Source organism: Seriola lalandi, unplaced genomic scaffold (genome assembly GCF_002814215.2).
Source record: "Seriola lalandi dorsalis isolate HSWRI2012SDOR001 ecotype SW California unplaced genomic scaffold, Sedor1 jcf7180002054748, whole genome shotgun sequence".
Taxonomy (NCBI): Eukaryota; Metazoa; Chordata; class Actinopteri; order Carangiformes; family Carangidae; genus Seriola; species Seriola lalandi.
The window spans coordinates 238,698-264,229 of record NW_019525301.1 but is presented as its reverse complement, the minus strand read 5'-3'; the positions used below and the strand labels follow the sequence as shown (position 1 = coordinate 264,229).

At 40.3% G+C, this 25,532-nt stretch overlaps 1 protein-coding gene across 9 annotated transcripts in view; it reads left to right on the top strand.

Annotated features, from left to right (window-relative positions):
- The first annotated feature begins 2,185 nt into the window (after positions 1-2,185).
- The window catches only part of foxp1b (forkhead box P1b), a 150,899-nt gene continuing 127,552 nt past the window's right edge, over positions 2,186-25,532 (top strand). For 4 of the 9 annotated variants that reach the window (XM_087178903.1, XM_087178906.1, XM_087178905.1 and 1 more), the window contains exons 1-3: positions 2,416-2,605; positions 6,799-6,869; positions 20,455-20,516. The gene's annotated coding sequence lies outside the window, so the exon portion shown is untranslated. Of the gene's footprint in view, positions 2,374-2,411; positions 2,606-6,798; positions 6,870-20,454; positions 20,517-25,532 lie in introns of those variants that run through there. The other 5 variants (XM_087178899.1, XM_087178908.1, XM_087178904.1 and 2 more) reach the window with 5 other exon arrangements.

Genomic DNA, 25,532 nt, shown 5'->3' with positions numbered 1-25,532 from the left:
ATGTTATTCTTAAAATTTGAATCATATAGTTCTTTCAGTTCTAGTTATGGATGGATGTGAATACATGTGTGTCATGAGCCCTAATTCACATGTTTAAATCCAACTCTTTAGCTTCAGAGTTATCAGTTATCACTGTATTGCTCTTGCTTCCTGGACCCTAAGGTCATTAAACACAACACTGTGGTGGTAGGCCGTACTAATGTGAGTGGCTTTAGGCCACTTGCTACCATATATACAGGACAGTACATCTTTACAGTGGGAATATGGCATTGTTTTTAGCTTGCCGAATTTAAACTGTGGGATTGATGATATCCCTTCATTAAAAAAAGAGCACAGACATGCCACTGTAACAGCATGATTAATTAATTAATTATTGTTTATGATGTAATCACTTGTTACTTAAAGTTGTTTTTTTTCAATTGTTTTCCTCCAAAACTTGTATAAGGTCTTTAAACCTGTGGTGTATAAAAGGGCTTTTTTGTATTCACAGACTGAAGGTAACAGGAAAAAGTATGTTGCGTTTTCCTGTTAGGCTTTATTTTGTGTAACTATTGTGTCACATGAATTAAGACATGCAAAAGGATGAAGAAGGTTGTTTCTCTTAGTTTAATGTGACAGTTAGTGCAGTGTTGCTGTGTACAGTTCCCTGCAGAGCATAACCTTGTTTAATATTTAAGTGTCTTTTTTTTTGATGAAAACGAAGACATGTCTGAAGCTTGATAAGGATTACATTTCTGTGCCAAGTGATCAATCACACATTTACAAGTAAAACAGTTCTAGCTCAGAGGACATCAGGTTAAAAGAGAAACATTAAACTGAAGCATGTTGCAATGACCACAACACAGTAACTGTGATCTGTGATTACTATAGTAATTTATGTTTGGTGCCTGTCATTGAGCAGTTACAGTAGCTCATGTGTAAAACAGTATAAACATAAAGTGTAATAGGTTATGCTGAAAAATATAAATTCATTTTGAAAATGACATTTTTGGAACCTATAAAAATTAAGAAAAATGTCTTTTAGGGATCTGTTATTGTTAATATGATTTGAGAAGTTTACAGACATTATTGTTTTAATTTATAAGTCTGTTATACATCTTTAAAGACTGACTGACAAAACACCAATGCACTGAAGGGTTAAAGATATTATATCTTGGTTTATAAAAGATGGTTTAGTGCCGCAAGAGATGATTGTAAATGTAGTGTATGTAAAGTAATATAATCATAAACTCACACACTACAGATAAAATGGTTATACCTTGGAAATATAGTCATTTTCTTGTGACAATACATGGTCAGAAGGTGGCGCTCTGTACTAAGAAACAGTCTTTCCTAAGAGGTTCATAAGCAGCATTCCTCCCAGATGCAGCCATGATAAATGTAATGTCGTTTATAGTGAAATGAGCTGTGCTTCTTAGACCTTGATCAAGGACAAAAAACGACTTAAAATATTTTCTCTTGAGGCTAAATTAATGTTGCTTTAAAATGAGTGTTAACTGGACTATTGAACTGGCCCATGATAATTCTCCTCTTCAGGGGCAAGTGACAGAGATTTTAATTACTGTCATAATGTTTTTGCACTTTTTTTGACAGTCATATTAAGGGGAAAACTGTTTACAAATCAGCAAAAATTTTAACATTTAATTTAAATATGCGAAGCAGAGCTTTTTAATAACTTGTCCCCTTCAAAATATTATGAAGAGTTGACCCTCAGGTCAGATATAACCACACCAAACTGAAAGAACCTGTTCTCCGGTTATCTACACTGTCATTTTCAAAAGTATAATATCAGCCGCTTTAACAGCGAAGTTAAATCTGCATAGCTGAGATTAAAACATCTCTGATGATCATGTCAAAGCATTTCATCTTTTTGCAGTGAGGCTTTGGAACAGTTATGATGAACCTCACATCAAAAAAAAAAAAAAAAAAAAAAAAAAAGATAGGAGAATTTTCTGAAATAATAGAAGTTCATTCTGCCTCAGTTGTAATTAGTCAGCTTAGACATTTTAGCTTTTCTGACAGCCCCCTCTCTCCTGTCACACTTTCGGCTAAAACTAATGCATATCATTACATTTCCCCATAGAAAGGACCCACTAAGTGCTACTGAATTGTACTTGTGACCATGATGTTTCTATGAAGGATCTGCAATGCAATGAACGTTGTTTATCTAGCAGGTGGATGTGACGTCACGGACTTGGAACATCAAAACAACAACATCCAAATCCGCGATTCTTCCTTTTTTTCCCCTTCTTTTCTCGGCGTGTTAAAATCTAATAACAACATTAAGAAAGGAGCTCGTGCCTCTCCTTGCGAGACAGACCGGGAGGCAGCGAGTGTGAAACTCCATATTTTGCTCCCTTTTCGACGCCCTCGGTAAGATTATCTCTTTCTCTCTTTCTCTGTAGTTAAGTTAGTTAGTTAGTCCCCCCACCTCCACCACTACGACCTCGCCACCCAATACCAAGGCGGGCGGGGTAATAGGCGATATTGTTGGTGTTTACTGTGTGATTTGTACACAATCTCGCGTGCACGGGTTCGTCTCATACTAGCGAATCGGTACCCTCCGCGTGCGCCTGCTAGCTGCTGTAAAGCGTTTTCCATTCCGGTAAGTTTCACTATTATCATAATGTTAACATTAGCTTTGTTGTATCGTATCTAGATACTTGCTGCTGCTGCTGCTGCTGCTGCTGCTCTCAAACACACGCACACACACAGAGTTTGTCAACGGCTTCTGGTGCTGTTTTCTATAATTGTTACAAATAGCGAAATAAACAAATATACAAACACCTGTGTTACTGTCACGTAGGGTGGCTGCTAGCTCTGTTTAGTGTGGCTGTAACGAGCGGTTGTTTCAAGTGTGTAACTACGAGTGGTGTATCTACTTTTTTTTTTGAAAGTTCGGTTTCTAACTTAGTTGAGGCTACTCATGAGACCCCGGGGGGAAATGCACCTTTGGGGAAACAACATTTTCACAATTAATATTAGATGTTTATAAAGTGCTGATTGGCGACAGCTGTTGTCAGTGCGTAATTAGAGCGTTACCCGTTGAGGATAACGGCGTAAAAGTTTTTAACTTTACAATGCGAAAGGGAAGTTTTGAATGCCGTGATTTCTTTGGAGTAAGACCAGGGTAAGAGCTTTTCCCCACGTGTTAGCTGTCCTCCAAACTCCGAAAGACCGGAGGAAGGCATTACGACTGCCCAAACTGTACTTTTTATAACTGTAATGTCACCTCAGCTCATAAGTAGGGCTACTTTTATTTGTCATGTCCATCATTGGCGTTATTGAGGGCTGTTGTTTTGGCGTGGCTTGTCTGCTCAGCGATAAGTACTGCACACAATACATTTAAAGCGGATATTCACCTCATAGTTAACTTTTCATTAACACAAAGTATTTAGTAAATGAGATTTTAATTATAGTTTTGACAACGTTAAGTCACACCCCAGCACTAAAAGTTTTTAGCATTGTGTTTTATTTAGGCTACCTGTATTTTTGGTTTGCTCAAAGTTTGAAGTTAGTGGTTTTATTGAGTCATATGTGATGTGGGTTACACTTGGACATGGTCATAATTGTAAATAGGCTGAACAGCATTGTTTTTATCACTTGTGAAAAATTGTTAATTTTTTTTAAATGAACAATTAGGCTACCTGTTGTTCCTATACCTTGTAAATTGAGTAAATTGTTTCTCTTTTTCTTTCTTCATGATATTCTAATGCGCTGTTCAAATGTAAGCAGAAATAGTTTGCTAAGTAAACATATATTCAAAAATACTTAAGAAATGTTCCATGTTTTAATTAGCATTTTAAAGCAGGTGTATTACAGCCAAATGGACACCAGCAACGCACATGATGATACATTTTACTGTGAAGCTTTTAAATATATACTTATTATAAAGAAACATCTCATTTACTTAATCTACACATATTTATTATTAATTTGTAAAGGAAGACAGAATTAGTATTTTGTAAATTTTTTTATAAAAGGAGACATAATAACGTTGGTGTATTGAGAGTGAGTAGCATACATGTAAGAATGAAATATTACCCTAATATTTTATACAGTAAGTCGGCAGCTGGCAACAGCAGGACTAAAACCATCTGAAAATTTACAAAAGGGAAACTGCAGCTTTAACAACTATTGCTGGCAGTGCTCCCTCCTTCTTGGTCTTTGGATTAGTCATTGTCTGAGGGGAAAAAAACACTTTTTTGTAGGAGAAGTAAAGTAAACAGCCTCCAACAAGCGAACCTTGACAACCCAGATTAAGGAAAACATTGGAGATCAAACAGTGCTGCTGCTGGGCTGTTGTCATGAGCTGCCTGAGAGAGAGCTGCAGACTATTTGAACAGGCACTGGGGTTTGTGTGCTCACTTATGCAGAAATGGACCTTCGCAAATGCTGACCCAGGTTTTAAAACACAGGATGAACTTTCTTTGCAACTTTTCCAGGCTCGCTGTTTGACACGGCTATTACCTACAGACATTCAGCCTTCATCTGATCCTGATGGGAACAACCTAACACCGTCCCCCGCGTCTGCCTCTAGAAACTAGAATGACCGTAGTTTCTCTGCCCCATACTACATCTGAATAAATTGAGTTGGCAGGGAGTAAAGTGAAAAAAGCTTGAAATTTGAGGAAGAGCAGCTGTGTGCATTGTAATGATGCAAGATCCTTTACGCACCAATCTGTGATTTTGTATTATTTGGAAAGCCCTTGTTTCTAGTTTGGCCTCTTCAGGCTCGGTCTAAGGCTCTTCTTTGTGGAGAGTTGAGGTTCAACTGGTAAGAAAGTAATCAGTCACTCATGCATTCAGTGTGAGGACTCCCATCCCTGAGTGGAGCGGCCCTCTCTTTCATCTGACGGCTCAGTATTTGTGAACACACATTGAAATACCCTGTGCTGGGTACGGAAGGGCTGTAAACTGACTGTGCACCCTTGCTTGCAGCTGAATGATAAGGAGAGTTATTTTCGGTCCAGTGTGGGAATAAGGTTCTGCATTTGCTGCATTTTTTTTTTCTTTCACATTTATTTGCTGGCGTCACTCTTCATTTGATTTCAGATACAAGACGCCCTCAAACCAGTTGCTTGAAACAGTTTTGCACAAAGCAAGACAAGTGACAGATGAATAAAGGGAATTTTCTGGTAAATGAATTTGTCATGTGATTTTTGCATGTTTGATTCACACAACACAAAGGGGAAGAGTACAGGCAATATGAATATGAGGGCAGCGCACTCATTAGTGCTGTTTTACATGAATGGAAATGATAACAAAGGAAAGCAGAACAATATTTCCAGGGTAAAGGTTAGTGTGTCCCGGCCCCTGTGGCGTGCCCAGGCAGACGGTTCTCAATGCCAGGGAAGACGATTGGTCAGAGAGTGGACAGCTTCAGGTGAGCTCTGTGCAGCTCCTCAGTCTCTACGGAGACTGCAAAATGCTTAGGACGGCCATTAACTCATGCAGTCATTAATTACTGTCTTCCACTGTCATCTGTCCTTAATAAAGGGAGCGATGCTGACAAAAAATGTCATACGTCTGCATGGGGAGAGAGGGAGCGTGCAATTACAATCAATTAACTTGAGTTACAAAATGAATTTACTGCTGGTGTTGTGTTTCTGGAATACACTACAACACTGGAATACAGATTGTCCATGGTTGTAAAATACCAAAGTATCTACTCTATCTGTCAAGTTAGTATATTAAATAATTATTGGTTTGCTTATTTTAGATTAATGTAGTATTTTTAATTTGATAAAAAACCTGTTTTACATATAGTTAGTTTTGGATTAGACTCAATGGGCTGCATAACATTTTGGAACAACTTCTACAATTTCAATAGACATTGAACAAGCAAAGGATACCCGTGAAAATATTTTGCCTGGTCCCTTAACATTGATTATACATGCAAATCAAGAGTAAAATCACCCCATATTACCTTGTATTTGGATCTACGTAAATTGTGTTTTGTATAAATACTCCTCCAGCACTTGAGAACTCAGCAGGAAAGAGATGATTTTACTGAGTGTATTGCTAATGGACTCTTCTCAAAGGAGATAAAGAAAGGTTTGGAACAAAAGATAAAAAATTTAAGGGAGTTGGCATTGCACTGTGCTGTGGTTTGCAATGAGATCTGACACCTTTAGTAGAGAGTACAGTGGAACTCTGAAAGCTAATCATTTTTCACTTGTTAACAAGATGTTTACATTGAGTTTCTTCCATCTTTTGTATGCAGACATAGGTAGTCATATTAATTAAATAAAATAAACAAGACCTGGTCAATTCAGAAAATGGATAGCTCATTAATGAGATGATTTGTGTTGCGGATAGACTAAGTGCTAGTTTAATTTTTGTCTTTGTTTTAAGCTGTTCAAATGGTTAGGATTAAGAACAACCTAATCACTGTATTTTTAATATGATTTCTGGTTCTCGTCCTGAGTGAGTGCAAGAGCCTCTTAATATGCAATAACTTCAAATCTGAGTTTCTTTAACAGCACAACACTGGTATGTTTTGGGAATGATGCAGGTAAGCTACAAACATTTTCGTCCAGACATGAGAGGCTCAACCATATGCTGCAAGCTGTGCTCAGCTGCCAGGCGAAACCTTAGCACCTGTTTCTATCAGCTGTCCAGTCTGTATGTCGGTCTGCGTTTGTTTATGATGTGGCTTCGATGGCCTGGTGGATGACTTAGCTTTCGTTATTAGGGAATTTCAAATATGCATGCGATGAATATTTACGCTGAGAAGGTTTTCTTTTTTCATTACTTTGACATAACATGAGAAACATATTTTGTTTGTCTTTCCAGGGCAACATGGAAAGGAAGTGAAGTTGGTCGCTTTGGGAACAAGCTAAAGTGAAAGTTGATTACGTTGAACTGTAAGTGATTTTTCTCTCTATTTGAACTTAAGTATTTTTAAAAGTTTATGTTCAAACACCAAAAATATATCTCCTATCTCTTTCATTTGTCATCTAAACTCAAACTCACACAGTATGAAGGGATGTAGATCCTGATAATACTTTTTTTTGCACAACATTATAGTTTTCGTTAAGTAATTTTGCTTCCTGCCAATTTTGGAAAAGTCAGACCAAGAGTAAACATGATGTGGTCACTGCTGAGGTCCAGTGAAATCTAATGTTGGAATTAGGCTGTTCCTAAACTCTTATAAGCATGTTGAAAAGGGGGTGTGCTCCACTGATCACTGGATGTGATATTAACCTGAAATAGACAATGTGACTTGAAAACATAAGAACCACAAACTTGTTTTCTGTATATTTTGATGACAAGCTACGTGGTTTGATTTGTCAAACAAGTGTGGTTACATCTGTGATATGTTTTGTCTTTGTGTATGGAGCTTTAGTTTCTAGTAGTGGCTCTTTCTCTGGCAGCTGTGGTGGCTGATCATGTTATCTATCCAGTTCTTCTGTTTATGCCAAACAAATCAGTGCTATGCTGCTGGAAGTCTTCACCAAAGTTTTTAGTGCTTAAAACCTATCCAAAACAGGATGATTGGAGCTTCAAAATAAAAGCTTTCATAATCTGGCTATAGGTTAAATCATTACTATGCTTTATCAGTGTGAGAATTAGAGTAGCAGGACTTACATTTACTAATATGAAAATGTCACAGACTACTACTTAATCCCTGTTAAGTGTAGTAGACAGTGTGATGTAAAGTAAGGTTGCTGGAGCAGATCTTTAAGGGCCTCATCCTTGACTTCTTGGCTGTGTTTTCAGTTGGCAGCCTCAGCCTAATAAGAAACATAACATGGCAGGGCCTGCTCTTCCATCATCATTGCTGGGTGGAAAGTTGGTGTGCTTTGATCATGTCTTTTGGGCGCATCACTCCAGCTTAGCCTGCTGCTCGCTATGTGATAAGCCATCAGAGTACTCAGATCTGAGCCGGCAGCTCCGTGGGCTCGAGGAGAGACAGGAGAGAGTAATGGAGATGAGGAGAGAGCAGCAATGCAAATTTTGTTGACAGACTGTTACTGCAGCTGTTCCCTTCGCTTTTGAATTCAACAATGTTACTGTCCCTCTCCATTCGTCTGTGAAGAAAAGGCCATGTTTCATTTTTAAGTCCTTTCTTGATGGAACAGAACTGTTCCCATGTTGTACATTTTGCCCTGTTACTAATTAAAACAACCTTAATTAGAGGTGCATATTAATTGCCTCAAAAACACGTGTGATTTAATCATTTTACAAACTGTTATGTTCAGATTTGCTCTTAACTGCGTTTAACTTTGAAGCTCAATGCTCCGGTTTCTCACTAGCTTTCCTCTGTCTGTACATAAAACATCATCCTGAACCCCCCATTATGAAAGGGTGCTCCTAATTGACGGGTTGTTGCTTGTTTATTTGATATATATTTACCAGCTGGGTGGTAATTGGGAAGCAGTAATTACCCAAGATGCAGTGCAGCGCTTCAGCAGTGGTGCTACCACGCTGATGAGTCTGGAGCACAGATGAAAGTATGTAGGTAACTATTATCGTCCTTGCCGGCTGTTTAAACACTTGACAGCGGAGAGCAGAGATGGCTAATTGGGCCCGTGTCCCTTCTACAGTCTCATTGTTTACTGTGATGATGTACAGCGGGATATCAAACGCGTGATGCTTTTATGTTTGTTCCTTTCTTGGTGCAGTTGTTACCTGTAGCCGTTAATAGCAACATTAAAAAGGCCAGTGGAGGTAAGGGTCTCATGGATTTGGAGTCTCTCCTGATGTTGTAGTTCCTTCACTGATAACAGCCTTGTTAACTGAGATTCATTACCTCTTCAGTCCCCTGGATATTGAGGGAGAGTGTTCTCAAACTACTGGGTTTGCCATGGTGAAGTCATACTGATGTGGTTTGGTGAGCTATTCATGGAAGGTGGTGACGGTATCTTCCCTGACTCCTGATGATTCAGTTGACCTGAGACTGGGGTGGTGGGGGTGGTATTTGACTTTGTTTGCCACTCAATTCCACTTTCACACCAACTCTCGCTTTCTTTCTCTCTCTCTCTCTCTCTCTCTCTCTCTCTCTCTCTCTCTCTCTCTCTCTCTCTCTCTCTCTCTCTCTCTCCCCCTCCCCGTCTCTCTGTCTCTGTCTCTCTCACAGACACTTTCTCTCACTCTCCAATTCGCTCCCTCAAACATACAGAGATGCACACCTTGTTTGTGTGCAGACTGCTGTTGTTTGATAGCCCGCTCTCCCAGTAGATCTTCAGACGTTGTTGTTGTTTGCCTGTATTGGTTGGAGTGTGTGACTTGCATTTGCCCGGGCTCCTTGGAGGGAGTTTGTTTTTGTTCTTTCTGTTGTAAACAGGGTGGGGCTCCATTCCCAAACCACTCAGTTGGAGATGGTTATTTTCACAGGAGTTATTTTTTTGTTTATCATTTCGGTCAATAGATTAGCTTTGGATGGAACTATGTGTTTAAGCAGATAGCGTGGCTAACCATTTGCTGCATGTGCTGAGTAGATAAACACTTTGTCACTGTTGTTTTTGTGATTAAAGAAGCACTCTGATTTGGCTTTGTTGATATTTATAACTTTGGGAGATGATTCAGTTGTATAATTCTTGCCTTTCCTTGTGATTATGTTGCTAGAGTTTTAATTTTAGAATTAAAAGAAAAATTTTGCATCACATTGTGTAATTTTGCAAAACCTCCTAATTTACAGTCATTATGGTAATACTTTAACAAATTATTTTGAATTATTTTTCTACATATCAGCAACAATATAGTGCTTCATTCATTTGTTCTTCTTCATCACCATATTAATTTTGTCCAGGTAGGTGTAAAGGTAGATTTTGGACATTGGGGGGTAATAGTGCCCTTACTGTTCACATTTATAACTAATCTACTAGATAACATTTGCTGCTTTCAGTCGTCAAGGGGTGAGGTTATGACAGTAATGTTCTGACTGACTTTATTCACAAGTCTTTTTGCCAGAGGAAAAGAATGCAGTTATTTTCAAATGTTGTTTTATCAGAAGCCGTTTCATTATTAAGATTTTAGTTAAATGCCAAAAAGGCCATAATAAATTCAAATCCCAGCCCAGTTTCCAAACATCAGTTTAGTTCCTCATAGCCAATTGGCTGAACACATCCCTGGCTAGGAATGGCTATGGCTAGGTATTGTCCTCTTGCAGCCCGCTAGTTTGTTATTAGCACGCACTAGTTAAATCATGGTACAGAGCGCCAAGCCCGATGACGGGAGTACTGCAACTTCAATTTTTTTGTTATAATATTTGGATTTATCTAGTATTTGCAGCCTGCAGAGTATTTTGGGGCTCATGTTTATCAAGTAAGCGTTAAGTTGAGATCCACACAAAGATCCTTGTCAGGTGTGACACATCTGTGGCTTTCACATATTGGTTCAGCATCAGAGGCTGCGGATGTGTGTAAAGTCCCTTTTAGACGGGAGACAACAGCCGCAGAGGCTGCCGCTGATCCTGCAAAGGTCTCACCAGATTCGTACAGCAGCAAGCACAGCGGTCTGCTGGGTGAAGTGCAGTAAACAGCGAGTTTGAAATGGTCAGCAGCAGAAGCTGGGAAAATCTGTGCTCTGCTATGTGAGTGGGAAACGTGTCTCCCTGCTGTGGCACTACTGCAAAGTTACTGTCAGGATCTCACTGCAATGAATAGAGGTGTGGGAAGTGGCTGTGTGTGCTGTGCTCGTACAGCCAGTCAATCCTCACATGAGCTCTAAGATCAACAATCTATACGATCATATAAGATAAAGTGTTTGGTTTATTTCTGCATTATATACAACAACACAGCAGTAGTTTTTGTTTCAGTAACTCAATGAGAGGGAAATAAGTGTGTTATGTGGGGAAGATATTTTAACCTGAACATATACATGTCTCACTTGTGTCTCCTCTGTACAATGCAAAACTCACTATCATTAGTAAACCTACTAAATGCAGTTTTTAGTCCCAGACACCAGCTGCTTGAGTGCAGCAATTTTCTCAGCCATATATTTATAGAAAAAAACCATAAACTTCAGTGACAAAAGGTGAATGGTTATAAATCCATCTTAGTTGCAAGATTTATCAAATTAAAACTGCTTTGTCAATTCACCTCAAGTGCAGTTTGAATGATTATAGGAGGTTCTCCAGCAGCATTTTGTGCAATGACCAAGTATTGTTGATATTCTACTGTTTCATAAGAGCAATGTGCTTTACGTCTCGATAGTAAGAACACACACACACACACACACACACACACACACACACACACACAGACACACACACACACACACACACACGGGTAGTCAGTATAACAACAGGCATATAGCTTAAATGTGACCTGTGAAGTTGATGTTGTAATATAGGATAGATCTTGTGTGATGAGCTTTTGCATAAACATGCACATAAGCTGTTGAATATCTGTTTCATAACCAGCACTCGCACCTAATCGGAACGGGTTAATGCTGACTTATAATGCTGACTTCGTTACCCCAATACTGCTCGGCTTTCTTGTGAATGGGTGAACGCTCATTTATATTAGGAATGGAAATTTTGTCTAATGTTTTTGTGGCTTACAAGACATTTTTGTAAGTGACTACCAGTCTAAAAAAAGAACAAAGATAGAGCCAGAGAGAGAGCAAGAGAAAGAGTGTATGAGTGGGTGAGCAAGAGGGAGAAACTAAACTGGAACTGAAACTTTATTTAGTACTTATTTTGTTCCAGGTACTAGAGTAAAAAGCATGAGAAAAAGTCTAATTCTGTCCTTTAGCAGTGATGTGAATAGACTGTGTCTCTGTGATCGACGATGACAACCAAAGGTTAACTCCGTGTCATCAGTGGCTTATGTATGGCTCATACAGGGGTTTGTGAATAAACCCGGGACCCACGTTCTAATTATTCTCCTATTTATGGTTGGCAAATTTTAGAATATGAATTCTTGTTATAGCTGAAATGATTTTTAATTGCAATATTTAAGTATAAGTGCCTTTGTAACTTAGTGTTTTTCATTTTACTTATTTATTATTTTAAATATACTTCACAGTATTCCAGTGTTTTCCTGCAACATGAACATGGTCTACTTGTAGAGAAATCTAGGAGTAAGAGAGTGACGCTGACAGGTGACATCAAAGGGCCTCATGCACATCATGTTCCAGAGTTGCTTTCCTCCCAGCTCGCTACCGTTAGCCACTTACTGTTTACTGTTTACAGCCTTGTGTTGAAAATTTACTACACCTGTTGTTAATGCTGTAAGTATGGTGTGGTTTGAGCAATCAGCTGTTCTGAGTTATTGGATATTTTTCTAAAAGCTTTTTCATGTTGCGTATATGGAGTGTATGATGTACAAGCTTTTAATGTGTTGACCAATCAATTCCTCGCGTTGAAAACAACTTGCAGTGAGAAATGAGTAAATCAATCTTTTCATATCCTGCTACAGAGAGGAGTTGGGCCAGGCTTTTGAGTGCATTTCTGTGTACTTTATACACAATTGTATGCAGTGATTGAAGGGCTAATTCAAAGAATTTTAATCACTCCGCCCAACCCTCTTGCAGTGTCATCTTTTTTCAAATGCCTCATAAAATGAATAGATGAGCAGTCTCTTTTTAGAGCATAATGGCTGCATTAGAATAGGAGATGGATAGTAGATGAAAACTCTGTATCCTTCATGCACTCTTTCTCTCTCTCTCAGTCGCTCTGATCTCTTTTATCAATAGCAGTGCTGTGCAAAAGACCTTGCGGGGCACCGTGGAGTGTTGAGTTGAACCTCACATAGACAGAGGAATGGAAAAAAAGCAGAGGTGAGAACAATTTGAGCAGTAAATTGTAGAGTAACTGGTGCAGGATTGACTGTTTCAGAACCAGCTTAGCTAATGTGTGATTTCATACCGTGGGACCAATAATAGATTTGTTTTGTTTGTGTTTCTTTCTCCACCTTCATTGATTGCAATGCCACACCCTCCTACCAGTGACAGCTCTTTTTCCACCGAGTGAGATCATGCTATTGGAGGCTGTGTGTTGTTCTCATCAGGGCCCACCACATAGTGCCAGTCAATATGTAAACAATGGCGGAGACGGTTTCTCATTGCCTAACTGACATTTCTCATTGCTTGGCTGATGATTCATCTAAGAAAAGTCATCTCACAACATGTTTTCAGGGTGTACTGTACTTATGGCAGTTTCAATAATTCACTCAGTGATCTTTGTCCACCACATCGACTGCCATATACTGTATATGCTAATACTGGAGGCCATCCAAGGCCATTCGCGTCTTATTTGGACTCTGATCCACAAATAAGCAACAATATTCCTGATCATGTGATCAACCTTGGGGAAAAAAAAGTTCTTGGATAAACAGACAATACTGTTGCTGATATACATTACCTGGCTTTTATCAGCAACAGGTGGATCTAAAAGTTAATATGTATAGAATTAACTTGTACGAGATAAGCATGCAAGATGTTGGTTTACTGTGAGCTGTCCTATCACAATTGTTTCGCATTGCTAAAGGACGCACATTTAGTCAGTTTGTTGTTCATAGGAAGTGTCTGTTCATGTTCAAAATAGCCAAAGATAATAGATTATAGAGAATAGAACACTTTAGTTTGTTTTTACATGTGGTCAGGCACTTCTAAGGAAGGTGCCATCCATTACTAACCCCACTGAATTACACTGTGGTTCTGAAAAGTACTTGATGATGGAGAACAGCAGCTGTGCTGATCTTGGATTTGACAACAGTTACAATAGATTCCAATGGTGACCCAGAGGGGCAGAATAAAGCAGACTACTCCTGCAGCGTAATCCACAGTGTTGATTACTGTGAGATTGTATAAATTTGTCGTCCATCAGAGGTTTTTCCATATCATTGTCCCAAGCTTTCTCTGAGTGTCACAGGCCATCGTTATTCATGAACCGTTTCACGAAAATCCATATCACCCACTCCTAATGCTCATTTTGCTCGAAACTATTGTTGCAACTTAGTATATAGCTTAATATGCTAACTCTGGCGTGTTTGAGCTTTGAGGTAGCAATACCACAGTGCAGAAGAAGGGTGTCCAGCTGTATCGTAGAGAGTGTTTTTGTGAGTATTCACAGACGTACCTTATAAAATAATGTACCGTAACATAACATAAATAATATATCATTTGTCTGCTTATCAATGTAAGCCAAAGTGGGCTGATGAGAGTCAGCAGGGAGAATACAGAATGTCCATTTCAAACAGTGATGTTTGGTCACGTGACATCTATGTAGAAAAACCACTGTGAGACGTTATGTTTCCAGGGCGGCAACAGGAGTGAGCAGAGAGTTTTCAGGTTGTCTATACGCCTGTCCCATTCTTGTGAACGCGATATTTAAGGAACGCCTTGAGGGAGTTTAAAATTCAGCACAAACCTTCACTTGAACTCAAGGATGAACTGATTAGATTTTGGTGGTCAAAGGTCAAAGGTCAAGGTTACTGTGACCTCACAAAACACATTTTTGGCCATAACTCAAGAATACATACACTAATTATGACGCAATATAACACAAATGTCTAATAGAATAAAATGATGAAGTGATAACATTTTTTATCCAAAAGGTCAAAGGGCAACTTTTCTGTGCACAGTGTCCACCAGTGTATTCCATGAACAGCGTACGGCTGGGCCTTAGCTGACCCCCTGCCAGGTCTGAGCATCGGGGAATTGTGGTGGCTCGGTTGGAAACGTAGATAGAATGGTTGGGAAGTTCACCAGCAACATGTTTCGGTTAAAATGCTTCGTCGAAACCCCCAGCTTCTGGTCTCTTTACCGGCGCTGAGTGTGTGCCTGTCATTGAGAGTGTGCTGCATGCATGTGCCCCCCCTCCCCCCTGTGATATGATCCCTGCCTGTAAGTTCAGCCACCGGGCCTTACATTTTGCCTAACAATCGCCTTGAAGTAATACTGGCAAAAACAAATTTAATATCCATCCCATTCTATCTGCAGATAACAAAGGAATGTTGGTGCCTTTTTCCCTCAATGCCTCTTCAGACAGTGTAAGATTTGGTTAGTGGCAACTGAAACTAACCATTTTTTCACAAGGACACCTGGCAGTGAGGTTACAAAGAGGCAAAGATTTTCTGAGCTTTCATGTTCTGGGAGTGAAACCTTAGATATTTTTCCACTCTCTTCACTTGTACTAATGTAAATGATTTGCATGGAGTTTGTCCCTGCTGATTAAGGCTGTTTGGACTGTTCTTCTTTGGAACCATGCCAATTGAATTTTCTGCCTTCTAACACGCTTGGAGAGTGGGGAATATGGTTCTCATTGGGCCCGAGGCTTGATCTCCTTCTTTCTTCCCCCAATCCTCTCACATCACTCTGACAATTAGTGAGCTCGACCATCCCCAAATGACGCACGTAATTAAAGAGTTGGCATTATAATTACAATGTGTTTATTGTCTGTTTATGGGTTCTGTGCAGTGCACAACGCGCTGGGAGATTTCTTTGGTGTAAATGGATTGAGGGCTGTTAATATACTTGGTGGTAAATGCGATTTCATGCGGTTAACATCTCGATACCTTCTTTATCAGCCCTTTGACAGTCGCTCTGTTTGTCGCACATACAATGTGAATTGGCTGAAAGCAGAAACTGGCACCAGCAAAAAACAAATTATTTAGTCATGGGCTTTTAACGGGCACAACGGTAAATGCATGTTAAGTAAATGATGCAATTTATTCCCTTCTCCTCATTGCCAGGCTTGCTGCCACGGGACTTCTGCCAGCTTTAAATAAGTGGTACCCAGATGGTATTCACATGATGCCCACTTGGTTACAAAACGGTCCTGGGGAATAAAGCTGACTGCCACAACAACCAGTGGGTCAGCTGGTGATCCTGTTGCTTTTGCACTCTGCATGTGCAAATGGGTTAATAGTGTATCACTTTGCTGAATTCTTTGGGAAGGTTGTATCTCAGGGGTCCTAAATGAATTGGAAAAGACCCCGTTAATGAGGAGGGTGGGAAAGAGAGACAGGGGAGAGATATTCTCTGAGTCTCTCTCTGAGAAAGGAGAGAGGGAACAGGGAGAATGATGACCAGTGCCTCCTTCTCTCCATGCTTTTTGCAGTCTCCCTCCTGCTCTGCAGCTGTGCTAGTCTTTGGGCTGGCTGTCTCTCGGAGAAGTGGTGAACTGTGTCATCTCCAGCCACTAACAACCAACAGCTGCAGCACCAGCCACCGCTGCAGATCGAGGGACAATGTGGAACTGATTTTCTAACGCAGAGAAATAAATAAACAAAGACCCAGAAAAAAAAGAAACAATACCACAAACAACACACAGCTTATGCAAATGCTGGGGAAATGTGTTAGCGAATCGATAAGCCCTATTTGTGTACGAAGAGACTATAGGACAAGAGTGACCATTTTACACAGAGATGCACATTACTAAGTTTGCTTTTTTATCTGCAGTAGCTACCATCAACATCTGTTTAGCTTTTTTCCCAAGTCTACAGAATATGTTAAACCCACACATTATGATAAAACACAAACTATTTGTTGTTGAGTTGTGACATGAAACAACTCAGAGGTGGGGAGCGTGTTTTTTGCTGTGTGTATGCATGACACCAGATGTCCGAGGCAAAGTTTTAGTCATGTGGTGGGAGAGGGGTCAAACTGTCAGTAGGTTAAAGGTTGAACAGCACAAAAAAAAACTGCAGCACCCACACAGTTAATTAGAGATGGGAGAGGTCTTTCACTTTGGCTCCAGTTTCGATGCTGTTGTTTTGAAGCTGATAGTAAAATATGAGAGTTCTGTCAAAGTCTGTTGCGAGACATTACTTTTTCTTTTGTGAAATATGTTTTTTTTCCATGAATGAAAAATGAAATCTTTACAGCTCGTCCCATTGTTTAGCTTTTTCTCCCAGTCACCTTGTAATTGTTTCTGTGTCATAAGCAGCTATTAGTATTGCTAGAAAATGGTAATGCTTTGAGAGACTCATCTCTTACAGAGAATGGCTCTCTATCACACTCTCACATTCTTTTAAAAGGGAAAAGGAAGATGAATTTTGCCCATAAAGGCTGTATCACAAGGGCTTTTTATCCTAAATGGCTCTGGGGATTGTTATCTGTGGGAAGTGTGTCCTGCCTCCCTCGTGTTCAATCAAGTGTCCACTTAGCTGTGACTGGGAGTAATTGTTCCCAAGTGGGCCACACACTGACCTGTTAATGTCTGCGTTGACCCTCTAACCTTGTCAGCACGTCTTGGGAAGGAGTTTAAATCATGTGGATCTCCTCCGTGTCTATACGCTACCGGGTCAAGTGGGCGTCGGCCCTGAAAGACCACTCTCTTGTAATTGTCCTCAGCAGTATGGGTCAGCTCGGGGTGTTCCCAAAGACCGGCTCTTATTAGATGAGGTACTGGGAGTGGTGTGACTTAATGGGTCAAGCCATTGATCCGATACAGCACCAGTGTCCCCCAGCACAGTCGTAGTCTCTATGATACCTGGTCACTGGCTTGAGTGAGTGTGAGGTGGGCTACACTGGAGATCCATCTCTCTGTCTTTATGGATGCGGGGTCATTTCTTGTTTATGTGTGGCTTATTGTGCCCTGTGCCTTTTTCACTCTCAGATCTCCCTCGTTTTGATGAATTCAAACAGGTTACACAAGTTCCTTATTGTTATTCCTGGTGTAATATAACATCACACCACAAAATAGATTTAAGGCATCATGCATACTATATATGTTAAGTATTGATGCCCATGCAATGAAGGGCTACTTAGCTCTAGATATCATAGAGACGAGTGCCAAAATTCTCAGAGGGGCACAGAGATTGCTCTTCCAGATTTGGCTTTGGCTCCTGCCTCCTATGAAACACCCTTGGCAACACAAACTGATAGAATATGAGATGCTAAGAGAGAATAATGGTGCTGCAGAAATGTATTTATGAATGAGGATAGTAATGTAAAAATGAGCAAAGGTCGTACAACAGCATATACTTGTAGCTTGTGAATGCACTCAGTCCAAAACACATACGTATGCATATAAATGTGGGTTAGGTGTTGAAGGTGAGTAAAAGGTCAGGGTGATTATTTTAGTTTACATCTAAAATTGCTGAAAAAACTCACTCACGTATAATATATAGTTAGACCTCCAGCAGCCTTATTGATGACAGAGCCATTGTTTGGATCTGAGTGACTATCATTCAGGGAGTTTATGTTCATCAGGGGGGATGAAGCAGAGAGTAGCAAACAACAAAGACGATATGAAACAAACATTTTGTATGTTTTTTGTGTGTTAGTTATCAAACGTGCAGCAGGTGACCCATGTTCATTTTTCTACCATAAACCATCATATAGCACCTGCTGCATGCTAATTTCTGATCCCACTCATACGCCTCAACAAGGACAGACAGCTTCAAATACCTGTCTAGATTGCCTGGAAACTCACAAATGAGTGTCAATTAACACACATGCTGCAAAGTGGCTCAAAGTGGAGTTTTTCTTCAGAAACTGACATAGTTTGTAATTTGAGTGAAAAGGGGGATTACAACCACATGTTTCTAGAGTAGGAGTGAGCTGAGTGTTGAGCAGCTGGCATGCAAAAGGCCACAAAGTGAGAACGCTTTACTGCTGGAGGTGAAAATTTTGAACTTTAATGTTGGCGTCTTAGCATGCAGTATATCTTTAAGTGTTTGGTTGTTTAGTCTCTTTTATGGACAGACTACACCATAAAACGTAACCACTTTTTCATTAGTTCTCATTAATTTGCCATAAAGAGCCAAAATCGGAGCTACCTCTTAAGTGTATGCACTCCCATGCTATTTTAACATCCCTTTTGTGAGACCGCACATAAATCCCATCTCTTCTGAATCTTCTCATCAAGCAGTTTTTATAAAGCGTGAGTAAGATGTATGTTGGAGACATGGCAGCAAGCTTGGCTGAAGACACTGAGTGCCCTCTGTCGCTGATCCCAAAGTGAGGGGACCTTTAAAAGCAAGCTCCTTTTGAGGGGCATGGAGAATAGTGCAGCCATAAATCCATGGGGAGGGGAGGGGGGGTTGTCTTGTGGGATCAACATATTTTTGGGAGTAATGACAGGCATGCAACCGAGTAATCAGAAGGGTCTTATCTGGGGCCGATGGTAGGCCCAGGAATGTGGACAGGCTGTGGAAACAACGGCTGCACTAATGGGGTTAGTTGAATTCCACACTGCTGAATTATGAGGAGTTGGGACATTGGGGGCTACGGTTTGTTGTGTCTGGTTTGGAGAGCTACACCGCTACACACAGAAACAGAGTTATAGATTTGGTTTTTGACACGCTTTCACATGGAGCAGGCCAATTAACTGGGAGCTGAATTGCTTTGCTCTGCTGTGGGAGACACAGCCACATTAAACAGGAAAGTCGTACACACATATATCATGGGGCAACAAGCCACACATGCAGCCATGACTTCTGTGACAGGGACAAAACCAGAAGCCATCCATTCTGCTGCCTCATTTGCATGATCTGAACCGTATGTGGAAGTCATTAGCATCTTTCCACTTGTTTATCTGGCTACAGATGAATGCTTTTGAGCTTAACGCCAGGTTTTTGAATAAACAAAATGTCCGTCCTTGTTTCTGATGTTTTTGTAATGGTACTAGTCATTCATCATTTATGTAAAGAAAAAAACCATGTAATATTCTAAATATTTGTTTTATTACTAAGGTGGAGACAACTGCAGGGCTGGCAGGTCACTGTTAATGTAAATGCATTCTCCAGAGCAAACACACTTGTCAGATTTTCGTTGGTTTGGCTTTGCAGCCTGTTACAGTGCTTAAGTCTCTCCTCGCATCACATTTATATTGTTAGCATGGTAGCAATTTCATTTTCATATTTTACATGACAGTTATTATTCTCATGTTTTTGCATTTTTCTTATTGAGGAACTTTAAGTAGAAAAAAAAAATACAAATTGTATATACTGTAGTCTGTAGTATTCAATTGTTTTAATGCAATTCAGCTATTATTCTGTTCCTTTTCTGTCTATGATTGACATCACATGCAGCCATCTGAAATGATTGCAGCGTGTTTTTATGTGGGCTGTCACAGGTTAATAAAGGGCAACTTTATGACTGTTCATGTGTTAAGGTGAGAAATGAACCGCAGAGGCCGGTTACTGTGATGCAAACAGTTTTGCTAATATTCTTACATTTTGTTTCTGTCGTAGTTGCTTATCTGCATGTTCAGATATGAAAGGGAGATAACTTGATATGCATGTAGGCCAGGAGATGCCAACAGGAATCGGTGTGTCATAACGAATCAAATACTTGTGGCTGACGATGATCACGTTTACTTTGCCAGTTCTTATGTCATTTCTGTACATGTGGGCTCAGTGGACAGGGGCTTTCCCCACCTTTCACTTCCTGTTTGTAATCGTTGTATCTTTCCCCTTCCTTCCTTCTCTCTCTCTCTCTCTCTCTCTCTCTCTCTCTCTCTCTCTCTCTCACTGTCTCTCTCTTTCTCTCTCTCTTTCGCTCTCTCCCTGTTTGTGTCCTCTCTGAAACCCCCGTGATCCTGCCCTCAAGAGTGTGAGCTGAATTCTGATTGGAGGAATGGAGTGCCAATCTGTCCTGCACCAGTGATCAGGGTATGTGGCAATCCTCCCACCAACCCTTCTCTTATTTCATACAGTAATGTAATGTATGTGCTGTAAGTCTGTGAAATGACTCCAAAACACTGTTAGATTTGACTACTAGGCGTATGTATATCAGACCATAACTAGTTTGAAGCAGATCCAAACAGATTATTCTGAGCTTTTCATCAGTTTTATTCTTCAGCTGTTTAGTGAGCATGTATATGAATGAGAAAGACACAAATAGTAAAATAGTACATAATAGAAAATATATTGACTAATATTGCAATTATTTTGTATAAATAAAACTACTTGTTATTTGCGTAGACTGGTTCCAGGCCCCTGAATTGTTGCTGACATGTCAGATTTTTGCCAGTGGTTTCATGTGCGCTTGCACATGGCTGTTATACCAGTTTAATATCAGCAGAGCCAATCGGGCTACTTCACAGCCCCCAGTCCTGGAGGTCCTGATTCAGAGCTTTTAAATGAGTTAGCCTAAAACAATGATACAATATTCTTATATTTGAATAGAAAAATCCTGACAAAGATTCATTTTAACTACTCCAGCTAGCTGCTAACTAGAGTACCTGTCTGACAATGAGGTAATAATTAGAAATATGAACCAATCTGTCTTTTTTCACACCACAAGTAATACAGAAGTGATGTTACTTTCTGTAGTTACTGTCGTATTTTTAGGCAACATTTGTAATTTCATGTGCTGGTTTCTAGCTTATACTTTAACCTCTTTACAGTGTTTTAAGATTACCTTTTTTTACAATTGTCAATCCGTCGATACACAGAATAGTAATAGCAAACTATATATTATAATCAATTAATGAATACATCAATAAAATAACTGTTAGTTGCAGCTGTAGTGGGCTATGATTAAAATGGAAAATGTAACTTTTTCAAGTCATGTTGATATAAAAAGGATTATCCAGAACACTTAAAGACCTTTGTCCTCAGGGTGTGGGATGAGTGTTTCTGTTATGAATGTAACATGCAAAGAGGGTCCTTATTAGTCTTTGCATCTTTTTTTAGTATACTATTAATACAGTATGGCAAGGGAGGGGTATTTTCAGGTCAAACTCCAAGGTCATTTGTCTGCACCATTCATTCATGTCATTAGAATTTGGTTTTATAAATATATGAACATGATAATTAGTACACCAATATTAGTCATCTGAAATGTACTACAACTTCTACTACTACTACTAATTATAATGATAATAATGATAATAAAGTAAATTTCACGGCTGAAATCAATTAAATATTTGACAACCGTTCATACAGCATATTGCCCTCTGGCTGAATGTTGCACTGTCAGCTGCTGTGTGTTCATGACTCTCCTTTGTTTTTTAATATCTTTGGCGTACTGTAGTCTTTTTGTCCCTCTGCTCACCTCTGTCTGCCCTGGGAGCCCTGATTGGCTGAACACTTTCTGCACTATAGTCTGGCTGCTTGCCAGCCATGCTGCCAGTGGCTGCCGTGCCCCCTGATCAGAAGAGAATGTGACATTTGTGCAGAGGTAATGGAATCTGCGTGCAATTAAATCTCTGACTGTGAAGAGGAGTCTATCTCCTCCCCGCTTCCCCCATCTCCTGCCATTCCCAGCAGCAGGGGGGGTCAGGCGTGATGATGAAACCGTCCCAGCAGGCCCATCGCCGCGCTCTCTTTGCCAATCTCCATGTCAGGTTGTGTTTTTTAACTTTGCCGCACTAGCCCTGCCTCTATCTGGCAATTAATTACAGAAAACGTCCATTAGGAATCTCTCCAAATATTGTATAAGAATTAATATTCGGTTAAAAAAATTACATTACCAGGCAGCAATGTTACCAGAGCTTTAATGAATTCTGCTGCAGGTGACAGTTGTTATTTTGTAGTGAGTGTTGTTGGGCTGTTAAACATGCGTTGATAATTTTTTTTCTTTATGGGGGAGTGGTAGAGCACAAGGCAGAGAGGAAGAAAGCAAGGCAGAGGGCAGATTCATGCATGGATGAGAAGAGGGTCATATCTCTGCTCCTCTTTCTCTGCTGCCCTGCCACTACACTTAACGCCTCATTTGTGGGCTTTGTGGCCAATGGCTTGAGTCTGTGATCTGTTGCCATAAAAGGCAGCTTTTTCCTCTCTGCTGATGGGGCACTTGCTTGTGGGTTAATACCAGACCCCTCTATAGGCAGACTCACATCTAATGGATATGTGTATCCCCATCAGGATAGCTCATAAACATAAAACTCTCGGCTGCCATTGTACTTGGTGGAGCTGGTTGGGAGGGACAGAGCCACGCCATGCAAGCATTTCCCTTGAACTTGTGTAGGAGTAGTTCCTATCTGTGTTCCTCGGCCACACTGGGTGGACGGAGGTGCAGGATATCCAGATCAAGGTTTGGCTTAATCCTCCCTGTGTTGCTCACACCCTGTGTGGGTCTGTCTAAATGGCACAGTCTGAGTCCCTCTGCAGTTTAGCCACTGGACATGATATTCAACATGAATATTAAATGGAAATGTATGTTCCAGTCCATTTAAAGAATGAAAGATCACACTTTATTTTCCAAATGCTGCTGCCGAATGTCTGAACCCTGCTTTAATGTGAGTATTTTTCTGTCACGTTGGACTCTTTTTTTTTTTCATGTTCACTTTCCCTGGTAATGTCTTTTGTCATGATGAATTATTAATGTCACTGTTAGTTGAAGGGAGCGTTGTCTCAGAAAATAAGAGGGTCACTCTGTTTCTTCTTTTTTCTGCAGCCAAGGGTTAATATGAACCAACAATCAAATGAACCTCCCCATTTCCTCGCTGCTCTGTGAAAACTGCTGGGTCTTAACTTTATTGACTAACATCCTGCTTGACAAATACAAAGCTATTCCTCTTGGCTCTCTCTGTTTTCCTCTGTTTTGCAGATGGCTTTGTGGCGTTGTGTGATACAGAGAAAAAGGCTTTGCTCGGGGAAGGAGAGAGAAAGAGGCTTACTCCATTAGTGTCATTCGAATGGTGAATTAGATCAGTCTGACAGATAGATGCGGAAAATTGTTTTAATTGTATAATTATCTGTGGTTAGCCACTTGTGCGGAAAAGTGCGGTGATGTGGGTGAAGGCCAGGGAAGAGCACATTTTGGCCTTTATGTGGTTATTTTGTCTTTGCACAGGAAATGAACAACAATCGAGGGTCCTGAGGATAAAACACAAACACACCCAAACTCGCAGACACACACACTCGCCCCTGGGCAGGTTAAGACGTGCTCAGTGAGATGCTGCCCTTTAAAGTAATGTGTCTGGCCAGTGAGTCCTCTCCTCGGGTAAAGAGGAGGATGCCTGTAACCATCTGAACAAGATGGCACAGCTTTGCACAAATGTAACAGCTATGTGGAATGTGACTCGTTTAACACTACTGGCGCTCTGAAGACAGAGAGAGAGAGAGAGAGAGAGAGAGAGAGAGGCCCCATATATCATTAACTCTCTTAGTAACAATCAGCTGATTTCTGAAGAGATGTAAACTGCAAGACTACGGACAGATGGCACTAAATCTTTGGCTTTACATCTGTCAGTTGCTCTGTGCTTTTTTTAAAATTCTTTTTCTGCAAAACATTCCCATGAATGAGTTTGCATGAAGTGCCGATCTTCACTGCCAATTTGGCTGGAAAATAATAATAGCTATTATCTCCCCGTTTCAAACAGTGAGGAGTTATTTTACTAACCCTTTACTTTTTGTTGTATACAAAATGTTTAACTGCCAGACTAATTTAGCTTATAGTCTTTTTTCCCCCAGATTATTGTTTTTATAGTTTTGAATAAAAGCACTCTCACATTGCATCCTTTGCCCAAAGAATGTCATCACTGTTAAAGCAGCAAACTGCTTAGAATTAAATATTGCTGCTGCTTTAACAAAGGTCGTGTGTATGGATGTTTTGTATGTTCCTCTGTTCCTCCAGTCGACTAATATTTTGCCAGGAAGGAATTTGTTGATTTAATTGGAAATTTTATAAAATATTTATCACCCTCATCAGGGCCCTGAATTATATAAAAATGTAAAATATGCAAATTTATATTTTGATTTCAATGATCATGATGAATGAAAAAACAAGCATGCATACAGAAAGCATGTAGATGTGGCTTATAGCAGATCTGAGTGTCTTATTCTTTTGACAGATCAGTTACTGGATGATTTTTCAAACCTGGTGGGCAAAGCTGAGCCCAGGCCAAACACTAAATGCTCTGCAGTCAGCAGCTGCATTCAGTTTTCAGCTCAACTCATTCAAGTGTAATAAAACAATGCAAGAAATGCTGGAGAGCTGTGGGCCTGGATGCTCTCACTCTTAAAGGAAAAGTTGCAATGGAGGTGCTGCTGTATAAATTCCCTTAACCGAATGATTGTTTCTGTTCCTGGTTTTGTCTATTAGCAGAAACGTTTTGTTATATAATACTCAGGTTGGTTTGTCGTCACAACAAGCAGGCCTTAATCAAATACACTCTGAGCCAGTCTGATGAGAGTCTTGCAACACAAAGCAATTTATGGACTTGAGAGCTTGTCATGTCTCAGTTGTTGCCTTCGTCATGCTCTGTTGTTCAGCTGCATCTCCTGTGATAATGCACAGGGGATTAGCAGGTAACAAGGCAGCAGCGCTCCTCTGAGGATGTTGCGCGTGGCTTTGAATGTCTCGCACAATACTACATAAACAGAAGGGGAGTACCACCAAATGGTGATTTCCCGGCTGCACAGGGAGCCTCCTCCTGGATAATGTGGTAATGAAAGGTGACAGGAAGGACTCAGGGTCTGGAACGAAGCCGGGGCAGCTGGTCAGAGCAGGAGAATAGGAAGCAGTGTGCACCCGGGCTAAAGTGCAGCGAGAAGCAAATTAAAGCTCATATCTGCCATCTCCCTTGCCTCCCTGCACTTTCCTGTTTGGACTTGAAGGTGATTGGGAGCCAAGGCGGTGACAGTTGACGGAAGCTACGCGGAGGAGAGAGTATTTATTTACAGTGAGATGCAGCGATGCTTGTTCAGGATGCGGTTTCACGCAGGATGTGCCCCCCC